The sequence below is a fragment of the Canis lupus genome, chromosome 25 (genome assembly GCF_048164855.1).
Source record: "Canis lupus baileyi chromosome 25, mCanLup2.hap1, whole genome shotgun sequence".
In the NCBI taxonomy this organism is placed as follows: domain Eukaryota; kingdom Metazoa; phylum Chordata; class Mammalia; order Carnivora; family Canidae; genus Canis; species Canis lupus.
This window is the reverse complement of record NC_132862.1, coordinates 23,993,002-24,010,726: the sequence shown is the minus strand read 5'-3', so window position 1 is coordinate 24,010,726 and position 17,725 is coordinate 23,993,002. Positions and strand designations below refer to the sequence as shown.

Sequence of the window (17,725 nt, the reverse complement as noted above, 5' to 3'; positions counted from 1 at the left end):
TGTATGAAACTACTGCCTTTTGTCATGATAGCCTGAAAACTTCCTTGGGCAGTATTCACAACTCTTGGAAAAGTTTTGAGGGAAGACTTGGAAAAATTAAGGTGGTTGTTTCACTTGACTGTGCAGAAAAAAAGAGAGGATGGAATATATTCCCAGAGTTGCAAGAGAAGAGATTTATGAGCACAAAGGAAATAGAGCGTGAGTGTGTATGTGTAGGGGGAATGATGGTGTTGATGAAGATGATGCAGATGTAGGTGCTGATGGGATCTGAAGCATATGAAATGTCATATGCTTAGCTTTAAGCACTAAGCACTATTACATGCACGTACTGAAAAATGACTACCCAAAGCATTTATTAGAGCAAGAGACCCACTGGAACTCTTAATATTCTCCTCCATTCAAGGCAGCACAGATGTCTGAAAGCTAAAAAGTGCAAAGCCCCAAGGACATAATAGAGGTTGACAGTTCCCAAGTTGATAGAAATGTCATTCAAAATTGCCCTTTCGTTCTCTTTCATTGTGTGACCTGGCTAATGGTATATTAATAAGAACCCACATGCTTGATCCTTATAGTGGTAACTATACAAATAATTTTGACCCATTATATGATATTATTTCACAATTTGGTTCTTCTAATAATTTACTACTGAGCTACTATACCAAATACCTATTATTCATGAAGAATACAAAAATTACAGTAGTTTTCCCATTTTCTATTAATTATTTTTCATTTGACTAGATGAAAAATTTAAAATCCTAACTATAAAATGAAGGTGGACTATTTATTTATGACCTGCATTCTCCTAATTATGAATATGCACAATAAATGCCAAAGGTTAAGTTTTTTCCCAAAGGTTTTTCTACTTTGTTTTTTATTTGCAAGAACTTATTTAGGAGAAATTTGAAAGCTTAGCATGATTAAACCCACTCTTACAAATAAAGCATGCATTCTAAAATTGTAAATAAATAATTTTTATATAAAAGAATATAAGTAATTTTCAAGGTCAAGAAAGCATTGGAAAAATAGCATTTCTATGAAGTACACTGTAAAGTGATAAAAAACAATTTCTCTTTAATTACTTGTCTAATCATTAAATGATGCTTCCATTTGAAAATTTTGAAAATAGCATATTTCATAATTAGTTAATTTATACACAAAGTGAGAGTTAAGAAGAATCTTATATATCTGTTGAATAGTTCCAAAGTTGATATGCTAGCCTAATATAAATATAAGGCAAACGTTTTAAGAAAACGTGTAAGCTAAGGTAAATAAGTTTTAACTGATAGGTTATTACCTACATTTATAGAATTCATTATAATATTTCAAATCATCTATTTAATCTTCAGTTCTATGAAGTAATAAATAATCTCAGAAAGGAAACTAAAACAAAGTTCTAAAGAAACCCAGGTTGTTAGACTCATCATACAATATTCTTTTTAGTTATATAACAAATTTAATCTTAAATTTAAAAAGACGTTGATGAAATGAATTTCTGAAATTCAGACTTAAATATGTAATTCTTTATATCAAAAAAACACACATAAAGGTCAATACATGTGCAATAAAATGAAGTAACACACGCATTCGCTATTGATATACCAGCTTAAAATTTCAGGTACAAATGTTGATTTCTTTGGTGACTTTTTTTGTGCTTCTCTGTTCTCTGTACTACATAGCATCAAAAAGGTCATTTGGTAGCGCTAAAGAGCTAAAATACCAGGAGTCCACATCCTATATATCAGAAAATACAAGAATTCATACAAAAATGCATAAGAGAATAATATTTCATATATATAAACATAAGTTCTAGGAATCTATTTATGATTATAACTTCTCCTAATATTGTCTAATTTTACTCATCTGGGATAAAATGCAAAACAAGTATAATCTAAACAAACATAAAGTTCAGGCATGTTCCACTTATAGCTACTACGACTTGTCTGAAAGCAAACATCTAACTAATGTCAACTTGTCTTCATTGTAGAAATATTGTGGAGGTGTAATGAATTTATGTCTTGTAGAAATATTGTGGGGGTATAATGAATTTATGTCTTAACCAATGAAAATAAATATTCCACAGAGATAAATAATAAATTTGGAAGAAGAAAATTACTTGACATAAACATACAGCCTTAGATGCACTGGAGAAATACAACTGTAATCAGGAATGCAGAATTATTCCACATAAACGTAACAAAAACTATAAAAAACTTTAAAAAATAACTATGTAAATTTAAAATATATTTTACTTAGACGATTTTCAAATAATAAGCTTATTCTAGGAAAAACATGTTAGTCTAACATAATCGTATGATAGTCTTAATTTTTAATGTGTGAAGACCAAACGGCTCACAGAAATCGATAATTTATCAAAGAAAAATCATTCTCTAGAATCCTGGAGGTTTATTTCTCTCCCCTCATTCCTAAGCCTTTCTTCTTTTTAATTTTTTTAATTTATTTTTTATTTTTGCTAAGGAAGCTTAATAGAGTACTAGAAAACAGGACTACCAGTATCCTAAAGAAATCTACTCCCTTCTGTTTGTTTCCTTGTCCTTCACAACAGAAAATATATCTACATGCAGGTCCTTGAACCGCAAGTTGCGCCACTAAGGATGAGCAGATAATTATATTCCCCAGAATTTAAAATCCCACCTTTATTCACATCTTTACTCATTCTCATTATTATAATTTTTCTTTAAGTAGTTACCTAAGATAGTTACTGAAAATCAAATATTTATTTGGTGGATAACAAATTTAAAGCATTATACTGGCAATGGGCAAGAACATATAAATTTATGCAATCATCCATCCATCCATCCATCCATCCATCCATTCATTCTTTATTGAATAAAATTTCAACTATTTATTACTTGCTCTTTTATGTTGGGCATTTAGAAAAATGCAAATCACCTGACATCTAGGCCTGTGGCTTTGAGGCTTTGGTTTTATGGGGTCAGTAATAAAGGAGCAAAGAATGTATTTACTTTATATTTAAGCCTGCAGTGAAGATGCATGTGGAATTGGGTTTTATTTAAACTATTTGAGGACAGTCTGTGTATTTAATGTATTCTTTCATTTATAAATATGATTTGATTCCTTAATAGGCATACAACTATTGAATAAAATAAAATATGGAATTTCAGGCTACTTCCTCTGCACAATTTGAAATCTGTGGTTGTCCCCATATTTACCACAAATACTCATGTGAAGTAAGTAGCAAAAATAACATATGGTGGAGAGTAAAGCATTCATGAAGCATGTTGCAAAATTAATCAGCTGGTTGCTATTATCCTCTCTGATAAAATAATCCTATTAAGTAGGGAAGTTACACTACAGGTTGAATTGGATAATGGGCACTGTGGCTGCACCTCTCTTCCCTAGCTTGCATTCATTGTCTATTCCTATTGTTCACTGCAGGAACCCTCTTGCACCTTTTCCGCCCATATAAGGCAGTTCTTTCTACAGTTCAGTTAGAGGCTTACTAGAGAGAAAAACAAAACAAAACAGATAAAACAAAACAAAACAATCTTTTTGAGAATCCAAAAGTCCCTGATCTCTGATCTTTCCTTCATAAACTTAGATCAGAAAAAGGTTTGCATTTATGTGCAAAAGGCAATCAAGGTAATATCAGATAAAACTACCTAAACATGTTAAATTATTTTCTTAGCCCCTTAAGAATAAGGGATCCTACTTGTATAGCTACTCCAACTCCATAATTTATTAGTAGGTTCTTGATGCCTAAAAATCAAGTCTATCAACTTAAAGACCACATGGTCCTGAGGCCCTTTTCATGAAGGAATGCTTGCCTTTGGTCTTACAAATTGCAAGATGCCAAAAAAAAAAAAAAAAAAAAAAAAAAAACAAATTGCAAGATGCCTTGTTAACCAGGCAGATAGAACTCCAGGAATTCTTTGGTAGGTATGCTTTTGCTGTGTTAATGCTATTAGACTTAAATGCCATTTAAATGCAAGTCTTCAGTTATTTAGCTGAGGGTAATATATTGTAGCTTCTCATTTAGCTTTCTTATTTTGCCAGTTTACACTTTTGCTTCACATATATTGCTTCTTTTAAAAGAGAGTACTAGTAGTGTAGTTGGGGGATATTTGCTTCATAGTGATAATTTCATATTGTTTTTACATTTAATTAAGTTACAGGTATTCACATAGTCTTCATCATCTAATTTGTTGTTTTACATGCTCCCTGTTCCTTTTCTGTTAACATTTGAGTCAAGTATTTCCCTTGTTTTTTTTGCTTTTGATGATTTAATGCCTCTAAAATGTCAATTATATCCACAAACACACACACATATATATTTGAACACAAATAGAAGAATAAAGTGCGTGGCTTGGCTTGTGGAATATCAGTAATATTTAGCATCCATTTCTTAATTTAAAAATTGCTTCATAACACCTAAGCCAAAAAATGCCATCCCTTCTACACACAAAGTTCTTCTGGGGTAGCTGGCCCTCCAGTGGCCCCCTGATAATTCCTGCCTCCTGGTATTTATGATGGGGCGTATTCCTCTCCCACAAAAACAGGACCAAGCTATATAACCAATAGGCTACTACTGCGGAAAGGACAATTTGACTCCCAGTGCTAGGTCATAAAGGATGTTGTAGCTTCTACCTTCCTCTTTCTTGGATCAATCGCTCTGGGGTATGGTTTCTCAATCTCAGCAACTATTGATATTTTGGCTGAATAATTCTTTGTTGTGAATGACTGTCCTGCGTAGGATGTCTAGCTGTATCCCTGGCTCTACACTAGATGCTTGTAGCCCTTCTGCTCATGCTGCAGCAACCAAAACTGTCTCCAGATGCTGCCAAATGTTTCCTGGGGGACAAAATCATCCCCAGGGGGGAGCCACCTGCAATGTCACGAGGATACTCAAACAGCCCATAGAGAGCTCCACCTGGCAAGGAGCCAAGGCTTCTTGCCAACCACCAAGATATGACTTGTTAGGCACGTGTGTGAGACACTTTGGAAGTGGATGTACCAGCACCTATCAAGCTTTCACGAGACTGCAACCACAGCTGACAACTTAATTGCAGCCACATGAGAGACTCTTACCCAGGTCCATCCAGGTAAGCGGCTCCCAGATTCCTGACCTGTGGAAATTGTGTGAGATAAGCGTTCATTGTTTAAAGTCACTAAATTGTGCAGTATCTTGTTAGGCAGTGATAGCTAATCCATCGTCCTAAGGGAGACGTATAGCCAACACATGTTAAGTGCTTCCATGATTCTAAAGCATTTTTTTTTTTTTTTTTTTTTACCATTACTTCATTTTGACGCCTGGAAAAAAACTTGTTTCTCATTCTTCAACCATGATATATGAACGCATTTCATGAATCTCCCTCAGTTTTACTCATTTACTTTGCAGAACTAGATATCGTTCCTTTTTGCTTTTTCTTTCTGTCTCTTTTAATATTTCTTCTCCCTTCTCTTTAACATTTCTAACTGAGTTTTGAAACTTTAATTTTAGATTAACTATCTAACCTTTACTTTTCATTTTCAAAATGTGCTAAAACTATACCGTATATAGTTTCTATATATGTACTTGAAGAATGTCCTGTCAGAAGAACTTTAGCTCACAATACTAAATGAAAATTCATTCACAGAAATTCTGCAGAGTAAATTTTTCAAATGCAGAGTACATTTGAAAATATGGAGAAGGAATACAAATGTCAAGAATAATATTTGATGAAAACAGTTATAACATGAGCCAGTGTAAAATGTATGGTGTTTCAGATTCAACTTTGTTTAACCTCTTGTCCCTAGACAACTTCAAATTCCTAATAATAATGGTTATTTTGTCCTCTGGTTGCTCATTACATCTGGATGATTGCTATTATCTTTTAAAATGATTAATAGTGCTTCTACCAAGAGGCTAAAAGAAAGCATAAAGCAGTAAGACTTGATGTTAATAATCATACCAGTTCTTCTTATTAGCCTCTAAATGTAAACCTTCAAAAGCTTTTAAAAAATACTTTAGAGGGGATCCCTGGGTGGCTTAGCAGTTTGGTGCCTGCCTTTGGCCCAGGGCGTGATCCTGGAGTCCCGGGATTGAGTCCTGAGTCGGGGTCCCAGCATGGAGCCTGCTTTTCCCTCCTCCTGTGTCTCTGCCTCTCTCTCTCTCTCTCTCTCATAAATAAATAAATAAATAAATAAATAAATAAATAAATAAATCTTTAAAAAAATAAAAAAAAATAAAAAATACTTTAGATAAATAAAGAGTTGGTAACTCCATGTATAGAAAGAACATAATGTTTCTGTGGCACCATTTGATCAGTTCTTAGATACATAACTGAAAAGCATTTGTCATTTTAATTTTCTGTTCATTTCACTTGAAGATATGTCAAAAAATTAATCAAGGTTACAAAAATTATCAAATGATGGAATGGATTCACACACACACAAAATAAAGCAAGAACTCTCGGAGCAATACAGTGTTACAAAATAAACTATAAGAAAATAGAAACCACGCTGATCAGATTCTACTACCCCCTGCATTTTGTGGACAACACCTTTACTTGGACTTGGACGTACAAAATAAGCAAACCAACCTCTCTGCCTGAATCTACAAAAGGAATTAATATCAAAAGGACAGCAGAACAATATAAATAACTCCAATACAAATGAGTATAAATTCTTTGCACCCCTCCCCATCCCACTTGGAGGCCTATTATTCACAGGGGAAAGAAAACTCATAAAAACATTAAAAGAATGAGTGAATCTTGAAAGAAAACAAACAAAATCAAATACTTCGGAAGATCCTTAGAGGGCTAAAGAAACTTCTTTTCAAAAATATCTATGGTTCTTTAGGGATTTAAGTTTTTATAGATCCTAAGAAAAGGCCATCCTAGGAGAAAGAGGGCAAAAAAAAAGAGCAGGTATTATCATGCATATGTCATTTAATATTAATTCTCATTTAATTAAATAGAAACCTCATTTCCAATGCCTACATATATGCTTATATAGGTTCTAATGGGCACAAATCCCTCATAGTCTGGTGGACCCACTATTACTATTTAATGGTAAATGACAGTTGTGACAGTTAATTGGTGTGTTGTATCTACGTGGGAGATTGAGTAAGGGTCAAGTTTTCTAAGGCATAGAACCTTGGAGAAGGATGGACACATGTATGCATGAGTGCATGTGCGCATGCACACATCGTGTAATGGATTTGAAGGTGAATGAGACACAAAGCTACAAGTTAGGGAAGACTAAGGCAGAACCCTATTATCACTGACTAACAAACCATTGTATTTCATTTTATTGCATTAGTTGTCTTCTTCAATTGTTGATTGCAAAATAATCAGAGTTTAAATAGTTTAAGAAGGCTTTATTCTTTAAGATTTTTTTTAAAGATTTTTATTTATTTATTCATGAGAAACACACACAGAGAGAGAGAGAGAGAGAGAGAGAGAGAGGCAGAGACACAGGCAGAGGGAGAAGCAGGCTCCATGTAGGGAGCCCGATGTGGGACTCAATCCTGGGACTTCAGGATCACACCCTGGGCCGAAGATAGGCAATAAACCTCTGAGCCACCCAGGAGTCCCAAGAAGGCTTTATTCTTTAAAGGAATGTTTAGGGATGATCTGAGTACAGACTGAGTACAACTTTCTTGAGGGTAGGCATTAGTAAATTAAATGTTTTAATCACCTACATATGGCCTTGAATCGAAAAAACACTAAATATTAACTACTAAATCTTAATTATATGGATAGTTAGGATTAATCAATGAAAAATTCTCAATCATTTTTTCTTTTCTTTTTTTTCATAAAGTATTTTACAATTTTCTCATAAAGTGTTTTAACTGTCACTTTGTCTAATGAATGATAGGAACACATGTACTACCATAACACATCCTTCTATGTTTAAATCTCTTCAAATGAATTCTTCTCACTACTTGAATTTCATAGTTCTTCCTAGTCTTCAGAGTTTTGCTCCCTTTTCTTCTTGCTTTCCCCTGAGTTGAAGGTTTGACACCTCTAAGATGCACTGCTTTCTAGTTATAGATGTCAGTTCACAGAGCCATTGTCAGGCACCCCTGAGCAATAGGCTGCCTATTAATTTAACTTGAAACTTTACTAGGTTGCTACATCTAAACTACAACTCTTTCTACTCCATTCATTGCAGACAGAGAAAGAGGGACAGTCACTGAAGACAAAGGGTAAAAAGTCCAAGGATAAGCAAAGATAAAATTTAAATGCAAAACTTACTTCTCTCACTCCCACTTGCTTTAGCCCAGACTGATTCTCACCCTTTAGAATAAGGGCAATCCTGGTTGATTTTCCTTTCTGTATAGAATTAGAAGACTTGTCCCATTTGCCCCATCTCACTTTTTTCCCCTCAGGTGGAAGGTTTATTCTTTAATTTGTCCCAAAAGTATCTTTTAGCTTTATTCCCAACAGTACTAGTTATTGGAAAGAAGGCATTTATATTCCAGTTGGTGAAGCAATAGACAGATACTGAATGATAAAACTGTTTAAGGCTTTGGAAGTTGCTATGAAATTTTAATACTTGAAGAAATATCACTGTGATTAATCTAAAAGAGTGTCATGAAGGAAGTTCTTTTGAAAAAAATGTATTTCATAGAGTCTGGATTCTTTTTTGAGTCTGTATTATTTAGACCAAGGGTCTCTGTGATTGATTTACTAGCCTAGAAGAGGGATTTGGATTTTAAATCTTAAATGTTTACTTTAAACATTTTAAAAACTTTTGTAAGGTTATAATTCTCATATCCTTGGATCCTCACATCACCTTTTCTGAAAATACAAAATGGTATCAAGGGCATGAGCTCTTTGAACATTAGGTCCCATAAAATTTGCTATTTGGGATTAGAAGATTTTTACTAGAAATAAAGACCACTTTCCTTTCTATGGACCCTCACATCACCTTTTCTGAAAATACAAAATGGTATCAAGGGCATGAGCTCTTTGAACATTAGGTCCTATAAAATTTGCTATTTGGGATTAGAAGATTTTTACTAGAAATAAAGACCACTTTCCCTTCCCCAAAATATTAATCAAAAACAATTATCTTCCAATTATGATCAACTTAAAGTATTTTTCCTTTCTCCTTCTCTCATAGTTAACTTATTGGAGAATAAATAGAATAAAAGACATAATATATGTTTCATTGGATACAGGAATTATGCAACTTTTACCTGAGAACTTCTATTTATTCCAAAAGAAATTCTGATTTTGTCATGAAGAGAACTAGTTTCTCAAGAAGAAATAAATGCTTACAGTCCTGTATACTATTTGTTATATTAATGTTTGGAAGGAGTCAGTTAAGGATTACAAAACATATAAAAGTATACCGATAAGTTTAGTAGACTGTTAATACCTTTTTAAAATAATTTGAATACTTTTATATCTGTTCACCTTAATGCTGATTTTCTAATATTATTCACTTTACTTCTGACATCTAAATAACTTTACTAGTTACAAAGTGTCCTTATACATTTTGTCAGATTTTAGTGTCATTGATGGTGTGAGATACCATTAATCCTGCTTCACAAATTAGGAAACTGACATTAGAGATATTTAAAAATTTGCCAATGGTCATAACTTTAGTAAGCTTAGGACTTGAATCCAAGTCACTGGAGTATAAGCCTAAGCAAATTTCCTCTACCATTTAAATGCCAACAGGGAATAATTTCTCTGAGAAATCAGACTAACAATTGAAATCTTGTCATTTCTTCTTCATTCCAAATAAATTGTTATACTCCATTATGATGGGGACCATGCGGAGCTCAATTTGGGTAATATTAGTCTGAACTCTTACAAAATATTTATGATACAAAATCATGAAATATTTTATCAAAGCAGCTACAAATAAATTCCAAATGTATTCATATATCTAAAATATGTCATAAAACAGTAACTATTTGAAGTAAATGCATAAGCATCCTCAACACTATTATTTGATACCTATTTTGTTTCAACATAAAGCACATGTCCATTTACGTATATCCAAATGCTGTCCAGTCATTTAGAGAGGAACTTATATTGCAAAAAATGAAGGAGAGGATAGGAAAGACCTTTAGCCCACCTACTGGCTTGACCAAAGGCTATGAATCCATCCCAGGTTTATTTCAAATGAGTTGTGTCAAAGGTTACCCACAGGCCATTTTATAGTGATTTATAGCCTATGTCTGCAAATCTCCTTTTATTTTAATGATAACCTCAATAGAGTCATTAAGGCATTCTTTGTCTTCATGGCAGTGACCAGGAGGGAACTGCTGTCTTTAAAGAATTTTAAGGGGTGATAACTATGTATATAGAATGTCAGTTAAGGCCAGTTTTTATGATGCGCGCTGGAGGCAAAAGATTTTTTTTTCTGAACGTATTGAAGATGCTTAGCTTGATTATATATTCTGCCTATTGCTGTTATAATATTAAAGTCAAGGTATGGTCAGGCCAAAGAAAATTCAATAAAGATGAAAAGGTTTAGGATTGAGCATCAGGTAAGAGTCTGATTTTAATTATAATGATCTCAAATTTGTATTAAAGCTCTCACAGCATAATGACTCTTAAGTGTCTGTATTGAGTTAAGCATGTCATGAAGCATGAAGAATTGCAAGATTGATTTATCAGATATTCATTTAAGAAATAGGCAATTAAAATAATTAATGTGTAGTGAAACTCAGCTGTAATGCCTCATGTTTAATTTTTCCCAACCCATAACATTAAAAGAATAATACATTTCACAGACTGGGTGGCATAAAGGATTTTATATAGCAACTGTAATGATATCATTACATAAGAGTTTTGATCATATCTTCTAGATAGAATTAAGGAGAAAGAATAAGTGCATTTATTTTAGATTTGACCTTATTTTAAATGTTACTTTTGGTCATGAGATTGCCAAATAAAATGAATGAACATTCTTGATTCTTGTGGTAAGGGATGAAATACACACACACGTGTGTGTGTGTGTGTGTGTGTGTCTGTCTGTGTATGTGTAGAATGTAAACTAATATATGTATAGGCGGAATATTTCTCTGCCTTTTTAAAGCTAGTTGTTGGGCGTAAAAGAGAAATGGAGAATGATAAACTTAAAAATATAAAAGAAAAAAACAAAATAATCTTTCTGCCTAAAACCTCATTTGAATTGTCAATTAAACAATATAACCAAAGTAGCCAATATTAGTATAGGCCTGTGCCTTCCATTTCAGTATCCACTTAATTTTTTAGCATCTATAAGGGAGGCCATTCACTTGCAGATGTATTCATACTAAACAAACCCATGATACTAATATATAAACCAGAACGCCAATTAATTAATTTATGCCTGGTCAGAATATTACTGTTTTTAAGATAACTTTTTTCTAATCTCAAGATACTTGAAAAAGGAAATTTAGCAATGAGAATCTGGCAGAAGAAAGTATATAGTGAGAGCTTTATTCAGACCATAGTAAGGACTAGTAAATTATGCTTGCTTCAACTAGAGATCTGATCCCTTCAATGATCAGAATGTCCATGTTTTCTATATCCAGTGTTTCCCAACTAGACTGACAGGATAAACAATGACAAATTTTACTTTTAGGTTCCATAATCTTCCTGTGCACACAGCCTCTTTACATAGTACAATGACACTGTTTCATTTTTCATAGGTATGATCCTATTCTGCTCATGCTGCGTTGAGATTATCCTCCAATGATTCAAGCTACTGACCTTTGATACTTCCACCTAAGGGGCCCCAAACTCAGTCACACATCTGAACATAATATCTTGGTTTACTTCCACAGATGTTTTGCTATGTGTTTGTTTATTCTTTTAACAGAGCTAGAGCTACAGTTACAGGTCAGATATTGTGCTTGGTGCTAAGCATGAATAAGAAATAGTCTCTACATTGAAGAGACTCAGAATCATACAAGGGAAGACAATTATAATCAAGTGTTATAAGGGTGCTGAGATACAAACCAAGGAGTATGTATCCACATAGCAAGGTCACATATGATGGTATATTCAATTCTACATAGAGCTGATAGCTGAGATAGATCTTATGAGTAGGCTCAAGGCAAGACGAAACAGTGGAATGAAGAGGGCAAAAGAACTCCAGAGAGCTAGAGTGGCACAAACACAGGCAAAAAACAAAAAAAAAACAAAAAACAAAACAAAGCAAAAAAAAAAAAAAACATGAAACAACATGATACAGAGGAAGTGACTTCATATGGAGCACAAAACTGCTGGGATTGGGAGAAAGGCAGAAGTAACAAATCAGGTGAATGAGGTGAGTGGGGCTGGAACTAGAATCCCAAGGAGGTTAGACTTCATCCCTTAGAGAGTCTTCCTTACATTTTTATTCTTCTTAACTACACTCCCTATGTTCTAGACGTGCATTACAGACCTTATTTCTTTAAAATTGAGATGAAACCCAACACTCTGTTCTTTCACTCCTATATGCCTTGTATTGGCTGTTTCATTTCCTTCAAAAACCTTCTAAATGGCATATCCTTTGGAAGATGTGTCCTCATTCTCCAATTACTCCAAGGTTATGCTGGGAACTTTTTCCCTTACCTCTATATTATTCTTTGACTAGTACTCAGTCCATAGAATTTATTTGTTAGTTTGTTCATCTTCCCCACTACACTGTACTGGGTGTTAATTATTGTTCTTTTTTGGTTCTACCATACTCTCTAGCATATTATATAGGTGTTCAAAAAGTTTTCTGAATAAACCTTAGTAAAAAATGTTCTTAGTAAAAAAAGCGACTCTAGAAACCTCAGCTATGACTAACATAATCATTATGCAGTTTTTAAAAAAATTATATAAACCAGTGAAGAAACATATAGTTTTGTTTCAGGCAAAATGTAAGGGCTATTGCTTGGAAATGTCTTTTTCCAAATGTCCAAAGGAAGATATTCTCATTCTTCTTTTTCCAGTAGAAGATATATCATGTAAACTAAATTGTATTTTATTAACTGTGGATATTAGGTAGATCTTGTTTTTAAAAATAGGATTTCAGTGCACTTTGAAATAATATTTCAAAATCTTTCTTAAATATTTCTTTTTATCTTATTAAATTTCCAGCATTTTATATATGTCCAGAATTCTAGAAAATAATATGGTTACACCAAAGGCCCAATAGTTCACCTGACAAGAGCTAAAAAAAGTTATTTCTGGATTAAAAAATACATAGACACATCCTCTTAGATCATGTGGTATTAATAACTTAACTGCAAAAATAGATATATAGTGAAAACTACATCACAAACAGTGATAGCTGTGGTTTAAATTTGTATTATTGACATAGAGCTGTGTAACATAAACATGTAACCGAGTAAACATTTATTGAGTGCATATTATGGGCCAGCCACTTAAAATTCAATGGATGAAGGAAGTGTATCTAATATGATCAATCTTATGAAATTGATTTTTTCTCATAATATTATGAGAAAATTCTAATAATTTTATAGCAAGTCCATAAATTATAGTCCCAGATATAAAAAAAAAAAACAGAATTGTAGCTCAGTGAAACTCTAGGAAAACTAATGTAAAAAAAACCAAGCAACTCCCCCTCAAATTACCCAGTGATTTTCTTAAAATTAGATCCGAATTGCCATTTTCTTAGATAAATGACAGCACTATTTGCATGAAAACTGGCACTAAAAATTCCATCAGTTGACCCAAAATTCTTGTCTTGCCCTATATTTATATAGGATTGACCTGAATATTGAGCTCCTGCTGACTTAAAATGAAACTTTGATCCTCAAAAGAGTTACATGGAAAAGTATAGAAAACACAAATCTGTACCTATTTAAGGACATTCCTATTGCTGTCATGATGCTTTTATACATACTTCACAACAGAATATTTTTCTTATGTTATTTTAAGTGCTACTGGAAATAACACAAGAGAAAATTTTCTGCAGTATTTCATCCTTTCTATTTTTGGTTTCAATTTCTTGTTCTCCTATTTATGAAATATCTACACTGCCAAAAGTCATCAAAATCATACAATAAACCATAACAGCTCAAATTATATAATGAACTAAAAAATAAGATTCCTTGGTTATTGAAAGGCCCAATTTAAATGGAAGTCACATACAGAATCTCAGTACTGATCATTGGTCTTGCAAAGGACTACACCAGAGTTTTAATGAAAAAATATTTTGTGGTTTTACAAAAATGTAGGGTTCTTAGTATTTTCTGGTATTGGCGAACAATTTGGGGGAAAATGAATTTTTTATCAATTTGAATATACATTTTTCCCTTCAAATTATCTTGGTATTGTAAAACTTGTAAAATGAAAATTGTGGTCTTTATTTTTTTCTAAATGTAGAGATCTTATCTTTCTCCTTTTGAAAAACAGAAGTCCTAAAGAGTATGTTTTTTAACTGTTGAGTTCTGAAAACGTTACTCAACGGAATCAGCTAGTCTGTAGTTAGAAGTCAAGTGCTGAAAACTGTGGGATATTACAACTGTAAGTCATACAGCTCATAAGGAGGGGTGTGTAATTCTAAGGAGCATCTAATTATATTATCTACAGGGAGGTCCAGGACTAGAAAGGGGCACATTCTTCCCATGAGAACTTTAGGACACCTTAGGGTTTAGGTTAAGAGAAGCTGCTAGCTTTTTGTGATATTTAGACAGTTGCATTTGTAGGCATGATCCTTTCTAAGCAGCACTGTGTTAGACAAGTTCTTAGCAATACTCAATACTCTGAGCCAGAAAGAATACATTTTTCAAATTTAATATTTCTAAGATTAAATTTTCAGTGAGAAAAAATCTTACTCAATATAGAAAAAAAAATTCAAACATATTTTCGAGTAAAAAAGAGCCATAAAATTATTTCCTAGGTCCAAAAAAGAGCTATTCTTTATTTTGAATGCTATTCTGTGTCTCCTACGTTCTCAAACTTTAAGATATGCAAGGTAATGAATACAAGCTTATGAATTCCTGATCATGTTAAACAGCCCCTAAACAATAATTTACGGTCAATGTGAATTATACCACTCACTGTGTATCTGTTGAGGACATTTCTTTTCATATTTAATACTAATCAATTCATACAATCTCTGGTCTTTGTTTAAAAAGTTGTAATTAAGAATGACTACGTTTTTTATGGCTGATTATTGCCAGTAGAGAGAAACTATATAAATGATGATGGAGAATTTCATTATCTTATAACTTTTTGGATAGATTCTGAATTAAAATAGTATCTGTTTCTTAATAGATACAATTAAAGCTGCTTTCATAATATCATAAGTTCATGAAAAAAGGGGAAAATAGGTGTAAATAAAAAGGAATCACACTTCATAGAATATAATACAATAATATAGTATTAGTGGAACTTTGTATATAAACTATCAGTAAAATAAATAGAATTCTAAGTGAATTATTATGTACATGCTTAAATAGACCATAATTTTTACTAATTTTTTATTTATTTATTTATTTATTTATTTTCCCCTGATTTTTTAAAAGCTAGCTAAAGGTCTGTTGCATCCGGCAGATCTGTTGAAATCACACGGATTTATAATTTTGGGGGTAAAAATTTTTAAAAAGTAAAAAATATCAAAAGCAAAAATCAGATTAATTAGAAATTAGGGTCTGTTTTTCCTATGTGGTTTATTAATCTGATCAAAAGAAGATAAGTAAAGTAAGAGTTCCAAAACTCTTATCATCACTAGCAAATAGTAATTTTTACTTTTAAGGTGACTAAATTTGAATTAGTGCTCATGTGTTAGTGTTAATATCAAAATATCACTTCCGAAATGCAACCTTGTAATTTGCTTCATACAGGTAGTGACAGGCACTATGAAGAGTGTGTATTTTCTTGTATTGCTAATGAAAAAACCCTGATAAAGTAAGTGAATCTGAAGAAAACCCAGGAAATATTTTAGGTTAAATCTACACTGCTGGCACTTACTTGCTGCCTTTAATAGGCTATATATAATTCTCTTCCCACCCATATCCCTCATTACATACCTCACTGTATACTCTGTGCAACATGAGCGCAGAGCTCTACACTATGTGCCAGCATCTTCAGGTCCTAGGACTGTGACTGACACATCACAGGCAATTAATAGACATTTGTCAAATTAAAGGATCTTGACTTTCCAGTGGCAAGGTCCAATATATGTCATGAAGGTCAGATTCCACCGTATTTCTAGAGAACTATTGTAGAGATGCTTAACTATTAACTATAAATACTTAAACTATTAATTGGCCCAAGGGTAAAAGAAAACAAAATTTCTTATGCCTCAAAAACATAATACCCTAAGAAAGAAATACAGTGAGTAGGAAATTAAAATTTGCAGATTAATAAATGGTATGGCAAATGGAAAACCTATTATTTCTGTCTAAATTGAATGCAGTTAGAATATAGTATAAATTCTTTAACATGAAAAAGTCCTACATGATCTGGTCTTTCTCATTCTCAACCCCATTTCTTATTATTTTCCCTCATGGTAACTGCATTCTAGCTACTCCAACCTATTTTCTAAGCCCCGAATTTATCAACATCACTCACATATTAGAGTCTTTGCAATTGCTGTTCCTCCTATTCGGATTAGCTTTTTCCCAGACCTTTGCAGGTACTTTCCTTTTCGTGATTTAGGTCTCAGACAGGATTTCCTTTATATCTCTGTCTTCAGAAGATTTCCTTGCATATCCCCAGGAATTTTATCTTTTACTATGTTTTATTTTCTTCATAGCACTTACCGATATATGAAATTATCTATTTGTTTAATTGCCTACAGTTTGTCTCTTCCTTTTATTCTGCACGATCTTAAGAGGACAAACTGTTTTGTTCATAGCTATAGGAGCTGTAGTTCTACTGCCTTGAATTGAACTTGACACACGGTAGGCATGAATTAATACTTGTTGAATCAGTGAATGATAGAAGTAAGCGTAGGGTGCTATAAAATGCTGAAAAGGAACAGTCTTTTGAAGAATGAGAAAAGAACAGAGCTAAGAGATAGAAAACACTTTCGTGCGATACTGTTTGGGCTCCTGATTAAACCAGGGTTGAAGTCAGAATAATTTTTCTTTTTAATATGAGTGAATACATTTCCTTTTTGCTTGATCCCGTTTGGGTTGGGTTTTCTATTACTTGCAACTGAAAGAGTACTAACAAATACAATTGTCATTCAATGAAACCACAAGCTGAAATCCTGGAAGGCTGATTACAATTCTATTTAAATAAGAATATTGTGACAATAAGAGTTATTCTGAATAAAATAATGCCACCTCATGGAGTGGTGGCAAAGTGACCTCGTGAGGCGATTATTGTGTTCTGAATTGAGTACCTTCCGAGTTTCCTTTTTTCTTAAGTTTCTACACGTCTCTAAATAAAAAGTCTAATACATTTTGTTAAATAAATGACACTTTTGAATACTTTGGGTTTTGAACTTGTCTTTAGTTTAGAATGGTACATCTCTTAAATTTTTTTTGACTCTTCACCTACATCTAATTACTGTGTTTTCTTTCCCCTCTCCATTTTGTAATGTTTAAAAATATTGTAGAATGCTTTGTCCCCTCTAAAGAAAAATATATTGAACAAATATAATTAATGAATATGTATTTATACTATTTTCCATCAATCTAAATAAGACATTGATATTTGTTGTCATTTTAAAAACATATCTATACTTTGGTGCATCTCTGTGAGACAGACCATTAAAATTCCTCCTATTTATGAATAAGAAAGTTGTGTAAACAGATATATTTGATTAAAGAAAGAATCAAATCTGAGGCCAGAGGAGTCCTGTA

At 32.8% G+C, this 17,725-nt stretch overlaps 1 protein-coding gene and 1 long non-coding RNA gene across 33 annotated transcripts in view; one reads left to right on the top strand and one right to left on the bottom strand.

The window, feature by feature from the left end:
- The window catches only part of SOX5 (SRY-box transcription factor 5), a 996,739-nt gene that overhangs the window by 44,233 nt on the left and 934,781 nt on the right, over positions 1 to 17,725 (bottom strand). The gene's annotated exons all lie outside the window — the stretch shown is intronic.
- Positions 1 to 17,725, top strand: part of LOC140617363 (uncharacterized) — a 39,561-nt gene that overhangs the window by 1,067 nt on the left and 20,769 nt on the right. The gene's annotated exons all lie outside the window — the stretch shown is intronic.